The sequence below is a fragment of the Lissotriton vulgaris genome, chromosome 9, assembly GCF_964263255.1.
Source record: "Lissotriton vulgaris chromosome 9, aLisVul1.2, whole genome shotgun sequence".
NCBI classification, from domain to species: Eukaryota; Metazoa; Chordata; class Amphibia; order Caudata; family Salamandridae; genus Lissotriton; species Lissotriton vulgaris.
Genome location: NC_141697.1, coordinates 968,520,600 through 968,531,432, shown reverse-complemented (window position 1 = coordinate 968,531,432; position 10,833 = coordinate 968,520,600).

The window sequence follows — 10,833 nt, the reverse complement described above, 5'->3', positions numbered from 1 at the left end:
CCTAACGATTGCTGCCCCACGTCCATCTTAAGAGCGGCTTTCACGGCCTGCCCCGGCCCTCCTCTTGATCTCTTAAATCAATCTCTTCTGTCAGGCTATGTCCCTAATGCTTTTAAAAGCGCTGTGGTGGTCCCCATTTTAAAAAAACCGGGTCTTGACCCCTCCACGTTAGCCAATTACCGCCCCATCTCCCTCCTTCCTTATTTAGGAAAGGTCTTAGAGACCTATGTCACCCGCTGCCTCAGTGCTTTTATCTAGGAAACTCATTTCCTCGACGACCGACAGGCTGGGTTCAGACCAGCCCACTCCACTGAGGCAGTTGTGGTGGCAGTCATGGACACACTGAAACAGGGAGCTGACAGGAATTTGTCCCAGGCCCTTGTACTTTTAGACCTCTCAGCCGCCTTCGACACGGTCGACCATGGTATCTTGGTCGACCGTGTCAGAAACGCTGGCATTTCTGGCTTGGCCCTGTCATGGGTGGTATCTTTTCTTCATTCTCGTTTTCAATCTGTTCGGCTTTCTCTCTTTTCTGCCCCTCTATCCTCTCTTTCTTGTGGTGTCCCCCAGGGTTCTGCTTTATCCCCGCTTCTGTTTAACCTCTACATGCAGCCCCTTCTTGTCTCCCTTCGCCAGTTTTCACTTACTGCTTTTAACTATGCTGATGATCTGCAGCTTATTTTCCCTCTTAATCCCTCTCCCTCTTCTTGTTCTAATTTTCAAAATGCCATGCTCTTCATCTATGAGTGGATGAACCTTAGTCAACTTAAGCTCAACCCTAGTAAAACGGAGCTGGTGGTGACCGGTGGTCCTCTTACTCCCTGGTCTCCCAACTTCTGGCCTGCAGCTTTGGGTTCCCCTCCTTGTCCAGTGAACTCAGTGAAGAGTCTGGGGGTGACTATTTCTAGTGACCTCTCAATGCGGCCTCACATTAACACCGTCACGTCAGCCTGTTTTTTCCACCTCCGCCGTATTGGGAAGATTCGCAGGTTTCTATCTCAAGAGGCCCTTATTCTTGTCATCCTGGCCCTCATCACCTCACGTCTAGACTATGCCAACTGTTTATACGTGGGGGTCCCTGCCTGCCATCTTTCCCGACTTCAACTGGTCCAGAATCAGGCAGCCAGACTTATTTTTCGGCAGCCTAAATATCAGCATGTTACCCCTTTGCTGAAAACCTTACACTGGCTCCCTGTTGCACAGCGGTGTGTTTTTAAAATGGCCTGCATCACTTTCAAATCCCTGTTCTCATGCTCTCCTGCCTTCATCTCTTCTTGTTTACTTGCCTATGTCCCTTCCCGTCACCTCAGATCCTCAGCTCACAACCTCCTGATTACCCCTAGATTTAACCGCAAGAAACATGGAGGAGCTTGCTTCTCCTTTCTTGCTCCGGCCAACTGGAATTCCCTCCCTCTTGCCATTCGTCTGTCTACCGACTATTGTTGCTTTCGCAACTCTTTAAAAACTTATCTGTTTCGTTTGGCGCATGCCTAGCTGCCCGGCCCCTGAATGTTCTCCATCTACCCGGTCTTGAGCGCCAAGAAACCAATTGGTGTATGTGCGCGGTACCAAATCCTTTTTAATAATAATAATAATAATAATAATAATAATCTTGCCCATAGGATAGAATTGGGAGACTGTGTAATATGTTTTCCTGCCTATCTTCCCAAAGACCTAAGATGGAGAGGTGAAGTTTAGTGTGTCTGAACTCACAATGTAATAGCACATCTTTTTATGAAGGTATTTTTTTCATTGTGTGTTTAAAAGCCACTGCTTTAGAGGTGGTTGGGTTTTTGTGCTCTAACATTTCTGTATGTCTTTGCCTGGTTGTGGACTGACTGTCTGGATTTGAAAGTGATAGGATCTGGGGAATGTCTTGACCCAGGGGAGGAGGTGAGACAGCAACAGGCTGACCTGCATGTAAATGTAAATGTAAATGTAAATGTAAATGTATTGGCATTTATATAGCGCACTACTTACCCGTAGGGTCCCAAGGCGCTTCGACCGCTGCGAAACCCTTCCTGGCTTCCCTGAGAGATGGTCCCTTAATGGGTATCTCCAGGGTGAGACCAGGCATCCCCGGCGGTCTGGTGGGGCCGTTAGTGAAGATGAGGCAAGCTAATGCCCAGAGTTGCCGAGTGTGATCGCTGATCAGAGTGGGCACCGAGGCGAGAGAATTATCGAGTCCGCTGACCCTGGTCCAGAAACCTGCCGCGCCGGGAATCGAACCCTGGTCCCGGGCCGTCCTCTGCTCTCGGGTCTGCCGCCTCTAACCAGTGAGCCACACTACTTCACTATCTGGCGTGTAGGGGGAGGAGTAGCCCCTAGAGGTGAACAGGCCTGGGTTGCTGCCATAAACCAATTGTCCCATTTCCTGCTGAGTGATTGAGAATCCAGACCTCCACTTATCAAAGGAAAAAGGTGTCCAGGCAGGGAGGCACCCAGAATTTGTTTGAACAGGGGTCAGTGCCCCTGAACACAAAGGCTACAAAGACATTTAGGGGTATAACTATGAGAGCTGAAGCCCCTGAACTTTGGAGAAATGGATTGATCAAGATTGAACAAGACTGAAGATACTTCATGGTCAAGAGGAACCTTTGCCAAGGAAGAAACAACTGAAGAGACTGAAGGAAAGTACTGACCCTTGCTGTGTGTTCTGGGGCTGGCCTGCAGTTTTAACCAAGGAGAGGCTAAAGGGACTTTGTTGTGTGCTGTATCCCCTGCTTGAAAGGACTTTGCTGTGCTGTGGCCTAAATTAACTTATCCCCAAGGGCCCAAAGGTAGATGGCTCCCTGTTGCAGAAACTCTGGAACACAAAAGTTTCCAGGAGAATCTCAGCAATGCTGTGTGTGTGTGCTTTTTGCAGCCTGAGACCCTCATAAGGTGTGTCCTGTGATCGTGGGCACCTGGAGTCCAAGTGAGTCTTAGCAATGCTGTGTGCATGTGCTTTTTGCAGCCTGAGCCCTTCATGAGGTTTGTCCTGTGATCGTGTGCTCTTTCTGCACATTGCCTGTCTGTTTCTGCACCTCTCTTGCCTCTTTCTGTACCTCTGTTGGTTCTTTCTGCATTTATTTGGCTTTTTCTGCACCCTTTGTGCTTCTTTCAGAACCTGTAACTTATTTCTGTACTTCTCTTCCTTCTTTCTGCACCCCTCCTGCCTCTCTGTACCTCTCTTGGCTCTTTGTGTACCCCTCTTACCTTTTTCAGCACTCATCTTGCCTCTTTTTGCACCTCTGTTGGTTCTTTCTGCACTGCTCTTGCATCTTTCTGCACCTTACTTGCCTCTTTCTGCAGCACTTCTCCTGCTTCTTTGTACACCTCTGTTGCTTCTTTTAGCAATTCTCTTGCCTTTTGCTGCACTCCTCTTCCTTCTTTCTGCACCCCTCCTGCCTCTTTCTGTAACTCTCTTGCTTCTTTGTTCACCTCTCCTACCTCTTTCTGCACCCCTCTTGCCTCTTTCTGTACCTCTCTTGCTTCTTTGTTCACCTCTCCTACCTCTTTGAGCACCCACACTGCCTCTTTATGCACCTCTGTTGGTTCTTTCTGCACTGGTCTTGCTTCTTTCTTCACCTCATTTCCCTCTGCCTGCACTTCTCTTGCTTCTTTCTCCACCTCTGTTGCTTCTTTCAGCAATTCTCTTGACTCTTTCTGCACTTCTATTGCCTGTCTCTGCACATGTCTTGCCTCTTTCTGCACCTCCCTTGCCTCTTTCTGTACCTCACTTGCTTCTTTCTGCACTCCTTTTGCCTTTTTCTGTACCCCTCTTCCTTCTTTGTACACCTCTTCCATCCTTTTGCACCACTCTTGCCTCTTTCTGTACCTCTGTTGCTTCTTTCTGCAATTCTCGTGCCTCTTTCTGCACATCTGCTGCTTCTTTCTACACTTCTCTTGGTTCATACTGCATCCCTCTTGACTCTTTAAGCACCTCTTTAGCTTCTTTCTGCACTTCTCTCTCCTCTTTCTGCACCCCTCGTGCCTCTTTCTGCACCTCTGGTGCTTCTTTCTGCACTTCTATTGCCTCTTTTCACAACGCTCTTGTTTCTTTCTGCACTTCACTCGCCTCTTTCAGCACTTCAGTTGCTTTTTTCTGCAGTCCTCTTCCTCTTTCTGCACCTCACTCGCCTCTTTCAGCACCTCTGATGCCTTTTTCTACAGATCTCTTGCCTCTTTCTGTACCCCTCTTTCTTCTTTCTGCACCTCTCATGCCTCTTTCTGTATCCCTGTTGCCTTTTTCTATACTTCTCTTGCTCTTTCTCCACCCGCTGTGCCCCTTTCAGCACCTGTGTTACTTCTTTGTGCACTCGGCTTCCTTCTTTCTGCACCTCTCCTGCTTCTTTCTGCACCTCACTTGCCTCTTTCAGCACCTCTATTGCTTTTTTCTGCAGATCTCTTGCCTCTTTCTGCATCCCTCTTTTCTCTTTCTGCACCTCTTTTGCCTCTTTCTGCACCCATGTTCCCGCAATTTTTGCACCTTTACAGCCTGTTTCTGTACATCTTTTATCTCTTTCTGTACCTCTCCTGCCTCTTTCTGTACCTCTCTTGCTTCTTTGTGTATCCCTCCTATCTTTTTCTGCACCCCTATTGCCTCTTTTTGTACCTCTGTTGGTTCTTTCTGCAATTCTCTTGCCTCTTTCTGTACTTCTCTTCCCTTTTCTTCACCCCTCCTGCTTTTTTCTGTCCTTCTCTTGCCTCTTTGTGCATATCTACTACCTCTTTCTGTACACCTCATCTCTTTTTGCCCCTCTGTTGGTTCTTTCTGCACTGTTCTTGCCTCGTTTGGCACTTCTTTTGCTTGTTTCTGCACCGCTCTTGCCTCTTTCTGCACCCCTTGCCTCTTTCTGCACTTCACTTGTTTCTTTCTGCACCTCTCTTACCTCTTTCGACACCTCTGTTGCTTCTTTCTGCACTTCTCGGGCCTCTTTCTGCACCTCTGTTGCTTCTTTCTGCACTTCTCGGGCCTCTTACTGTACCCTTCGTGCCTTTTTCAGCATCTCTGTTGCTTCTTTATGCACCTCTCTTCCTTCTTTCTGCACCCCTTGTGCCTCCTTCTGCACTCTGTTGCTTCTTTCTACACTTCTCTTGGTTCTTTCTGCACTGCTCTTGCCACTTTCTGCATCCTTCCTGCTTATTTGAGCACCTCTTTTGCTTCTTTCTGCACTCCTCTCTCCTCTTTCTGGACCTCTCTTGCCAATTTCTGCATCTCTGTTTCTTTTTTCTGCACTTCTATTGCTTCTTTCTGCACCTCTCTTGTTTCTTGCTGCACCTCACTTATCTCCTTCAGCACCTCTATTGCTTTTTTCTGTTCTGTATATCTCTTGCCTCTTTCTGCACCCCTCGTTTCTATTCTGCACCTCTCTTGCCACTTTCCTCACCCTGGTTCCCTATTTCTGCACCTTTCCTGCCTGTTTCTACACCTGTCTTGCCTCTTTCTGTACATCTATTGCCCTTTTCTGCACTGCTCTTGCCTTTTTCTGCAGCCCTCTAGCCTCTTTCTGTACCTCTGTTGCTTCTTTCTGCACTTCTATTTACTCTTACTGTACCTCTCTTGTCTTCCACCACCGCTGTTGCTTTTTTCTGCAGATCTCTTGCCTCTTTCTGCGTTCCTCATTTCTCTTTCTGCACCTCTCTTGCCAGTTTCTGCTCCTCTGTTCCCTCTTTCTGCACCTTTCCTGTCTGTTTCTGCACCTTTCTTGCCTCTTTTTGTACCACTGTTGCCTCTTTCGGCACTTGTTTTGCTCATTCTGTACCCTTTGCGCCTCTTTCAGCACCTCTGTTACTTCTTTGTGCACTCCTCTTCTTTCTGCACCTCTCCCGCTTCTTTCTGCACCTTACATGCCTCTTTCAGCACATCTATTGATTTTTTCTGTAGATCTCTTGCCTCTTTCTGCATCCCTCTTTTCTCTTTCTGCACCTCTTGCCTCTTTTGCACTCCTGTTCCTTCTTTTTGCACCTTTCCAGCCTGTTTCTGTATATCTTCTTCCTCTTTCTGTACCTCTCCTGCCTCTTTCTGTACCTTTCTTGCTTCTTTGTGTACGTACACCTCCTACATTTTTCTGCACCCCTATTGCCTCTTTTTGTACCTCTGTTGGTTCTTTCTGCATTGCTCTTCCTTCTTTCTGCACCTCACTTGCCTCTTTCTGTACCTATCTTGCTTCTTTTTATACCCCTGTTGCTTCTTTCAGCAATTCTCTTGCCTCTTTCTGCACCCCTCTTCCCTCTTTGTGAAGCACCTTTGCCTCTTTGTACACCTCTCTTCCGTCTTTCTGCACCACTCTTGCCTCTTTCTGTACCTCTGTTGCTTCTTTCTGCACTTCTCTTGGTTTTTTCTGCACCCCCTTGCCTTTTAAGCAACACTTTTGCTTCTTTCTGCATTTCTCTTTCCTCTTCCTGTACCCCTCGTGCCTCTTTCTGCACCTCTTTTGCTTCTTTCTGCACTTCTATTGACTCTTTTTGCAACTCTCTTGTTTCTTTCTGCACTTTACTTGCCTCTTTCAGCACTTCAATTGCTTTTTTTCTGCAGATCTCTTGCCTCTTTATGTACCCCTCTTTTCTCTTTCTGCACCTCACTTGCCTCTTTCTGTACTTTCTTGCTTCTTTTTATACCTCTGTTGCTTCTTTCAACAATTCTCTTGCCTCTTTTTGTACTTCTCTTCCCTCATTCATCACCCCTCCTGCTTCTTTCTGTAGCTCTCTTGGTTCTTTGTGTATCCCTCCTACCTCTTTCTGCGCCCCTCGTCTTTATTTCCACCTCTCTTGTTTCTTTCTGCACTTCACTTGCCTCCTTCAGCACTTCAATTGCTTTTTTTCTGCAGATCTCATGCCTCTTTATGTACACATCTTTTCTCTTTCTGCACCGCTCTTGCCTCTTTCTGTATCCCTGTTGCCTCTTTCTGTACTTCTCTTGCTCCTTCTTCACCTGTTGTACCTCTTTCAGCACCTCTGTTACTTCTTTGTGCACTCCTCTTCCTTCTTTCTGCACCTATCCTGCTTCTATCTGCACCACACTTACCTCTTTCAGCACCTCTATTGCTTTTTTTCTGCAGATCTCTTGCCTCTTTCTGCATCCCTCTTTTCTCTTTCTGCACCTCTTTTGCCTCTTTCGGGATCCCTGTTCCCTCTTTTTGCACCTTTCCGGCCTGTTTCTGTACCTCTTTGTCCTCTTTCTGTACCTCTCCTGCCTCTTTCTGTACGTCTCTTACTTCTTTGTATACCCCTCCTACCTTTTTCTGCACACCTATTGCCTCTTTTTGTACCTCTGTTGGTTCTTTCTGCATTGCTCTTGCTTCTTTATGCACCATCTTGCTTGTTTCTGCACCTCTCTTATCACTTTCAACACGTCTGTTGCTTCTTTCTGCATCTCTGTTGCTTCTTTCTGCACTTCTCATGCCTCTTTCTGTGCATCTCTTGCTTCTTTTTATACCTCTTTTGCTTCTTTCAGCAATTCTCTTGCCTGTTTTTGCACTCCTCTTCCTTCTTTCTGCACCTCTCCTACTTCTTTCTGCACCTCACGTGCCTCTTTCAGCACCTCTATTGCGCTTTTCTGCAGATCTCTTGCCTCTTTCTGCATCCCTCTTTTCTCTTTCTGCACCTCTTTTGCCTCTTTCTGCATCCCTGTTCCCTCTTTTTGCACCTTTCCAGCCTGTTTCTGTACCTCTTTGTCCTCTTTCTGTACCTCTCTTACTTCTTTGCGTACCCTCCTACCTTTTTCTTCACACCTATTGCCTCTTTTTGTACCTCTGTTGTTTCATTCTGCATTGCTCTTGCTTCTTTCTGCACCTCACTTGCCTCTTTCCGTACTTCTCTTGCTTCTTTTTCTACCTCTGTTGCTTCTTTCAGCAATTCTCTTGCCTCCTTCTGCACTTCTCTTCCCTGTTTCTTCACCTCTCCTGCTTCTTTCTGTACCTCTCTTGCCTCTTTGTGCATATCTCCTACCTCTTTCTGCACCCTCGTCTCTTTTTGCACCTCTGTTGGTACTTTCTGCACTGCTCTTGCTTCTTTCTATACCTCACTTGCCTCTCTCTGTACCTCTGTTGCCTCTTTCTGTACTGCTCTTGCCTTTTTCTGCAGCCCTCTTGCCTCTTTCTGTACCTCTGTTGCTTCTTTTGGCACTTCTATTGCCTCTTTATGTACCTCTCTTGTCTTTTAGCACCTCTGTTGCTTTTTTCTGCAGCTCTCTTGCCTCTTTCTGCACCCCTCTTTTCTCTTTCTGCACCTCTCTTGCCTGTTTCTGCACCCCTGTTCCCTCTTTCTGCACCTTTCCTGTCTGTTTCTGCACCTCTCTTGCCTCTTTTTGTACCACTGTTGCCTCTTTCTGCACTTCTTTTTCTCATTTTGCATCCTTTGCGCCTCTTCCAGTACCTCTGTCAGTTGTTTCTGCACTTTTCTTCCTTCTTTCTGCACCCCTCCTGTCTCCCTCTACATCTATTGATTCTTTGTATGCCCCTCCTACCTTTTTCTGCACCCCTGTTCCCTCTTTCTGGACCTTTCCTGTCTGTGTCTGCACCTCTCTTGCTTCTTTTTGTACCTCTGTTGGTTCTTTCCGCACTGCTCTTGCTTCTTTCCACACCCCTCTTGCCTCTTTCTACACCTCTGTTGCTTCTTTCTGCACTTCTATTGTTTCTTTCTGCACCTCTCTTGCTTCTTTCAGCACTTCTGTTGCTATTTTCAGCAGATCTCTTGCCCCTTTCTGTATACTTCACTTGCCTCTTTCAGTGCCTCTGTTGCTTTTTTCTGCAGATCTCTTGCCTCTTTATGCACCCCTCTTTTCTCTTTCCGTACCTCTATTGCCTCTTTCTGTACTCCTGTTTCCTCTTTTTGCATATTTCCTGTCTGTTTCTGCACCTCTCTTGCCTCTTTCAGTACCTCTGTTGGTACTTTCTGCACTGCTCTTGCTTCTTTCTATACCTCACTTGCCTCTTTCTGCACTTCTCTTGCTTCTTTCTACACCTCTGTTGCTTCTTTCAGCAACTCTCCTGCCTCTTTTTGCACTTCTCTTGCTTGTTTCTGCACAGCTCTAGCATCTTTCTGCACCTCTTGCCTCTTTCTGCACTTTACTTGCTTCTTTCTGCACCTCTCTTACCTCTTTCGACATCTCTGTTGCTTCTTTCTGCTCCTCTGTTGCTTCTTTCTGCACTTCTCAAGCCTCTTTCTGTACCTCTGTTGCTTCTTTCTGCACTTCTTGTGCCTCTTTCTGTACCCTTTGTGCCTTTTTCAGCATCTCTGTTGCTTATTTCTGCACCTTTCTTCCTTCTATCTGCACCCCTTGTGCCTCCTTCTGCACCTCTGTTGCTTCTTTCTACACTTCTCTTGGTTATTTCTGCACTGCTATTGCCACTTTCTGCATCCCTCTTGCCTATTTGAGCACCTATTTTTCTTCTTTCTGCACTTCTCTCTCCTCTTTCTGTACCTCTCTTGCCTCTTTCTGTACCTCCATTTCTTTTATCTGCACTTCTATTGATTCTTTCTGCACCTCTCTTATTTCTTGCTGCACCTCACTTACCTCTTTCAGCACCTCTGTTGCTTTTTTCTACACATCACTTGCCTCTTTCTGCACCCCTTTTCTTTTCTGCACCCCCCTTGCCTCTTTCCTCACCCTGGTTCCCTCTTTCTGCTCATTTCCTGCCTGTTTCTGTACCTCTCTTGCCTCTTTATGTACCTCTGTTGCCTCTTTCTGCACTGCTCTTGCCTTTTTCTGCAGCCCTCTTGCCTCTTTCTGTACCTCTGTTGCTTCTTTTGGCACTTCTATTGCCTCTTTATGTACCTCTCTTGTCTTTTAGCACCTCTGTTGCTTTTTTCTGCAGCTCTCTTGCCTCTTTCTGCACCCCTCTTTTCTCTTTCTGCACCTCTCTTGCCTGTTTCTGCACCCCTGTTCCCTCTTTCTGCACCTTTCCTGTCTGTTTCTGCACCTCTCTTGCCTCTTTTTGTACCACTGTTGCCTCTTTCTGCACTTCTTTATCTCATTCTGCATCGTTTGCGCCTCTTCCAGTACCTCTGTCAGTTGTTTCTGCACTTTTCCTCCTTCTTTCTGCACCCCTCCTGTCTCCCTCTACATCTATTGATTCTTTGTATGCCCCTCCTACCTTTTTCTGCACCCCTGTTCCCTCTTTCTGGACCTTTCCTGTCTGTGTCTGCACCTCTCTTGCTTCTTTTTGTACCTCTGTTGGTTCTTTCCGCACTGCTCTTGCTTCTTTCCACACCCTCTTGCCTCTTTCTACACATCTGTTGCTTCTTTCTGCACTTCTATTGTTTCTTTCTGCACCTCTCTTGCTTCTTTCAGCACTTCTGTTGCTATTTTCAGCAGATCTCTTGCCCCTTTCTGTATACTTCACTTGCCTCTTTCAGTGCCTCTGTTGCTTTTTTCTGCAGATCTCTTGCCTCTTTATGCACCCCTCTTTTCTCTTTCCGTTCCTCTATTGCCTCTTTCTGTACTCCTGTTTCCTCTTTTTGCATATTTCCTGTCCGTTTCTGCACCTCTCTTGCCTCTTTCAGTACCTCTGTTGGCTCTTTCTGTACTTATTTTGCTTTTTCTGCACCCTTTGTGCTTTTTCTAGCACCTGTTACTTATTTCTGCACTTCTCTTCCTACTTTCTGCACCCCTCCTGCCTCCCTGTACTGTTCTCGGCTCTTTGTTTACCCCTCTTACCTTTTTCAGCACCCGTCTTGCCTCTTTTTACACCTCTGTTGGTTCATTCTGCATTGCTCTTGCTTCTTTCTGCACCTCACTTGCCTCTTTCTGCAATTCTCTTGCTTCTTTCAACACCTCTGTTGCTTCTTTCAGCAATTCACCTGCTTCTTTCTGCACTCCTCTCCCTTCTTTCAGCACCCCCTGCTTCT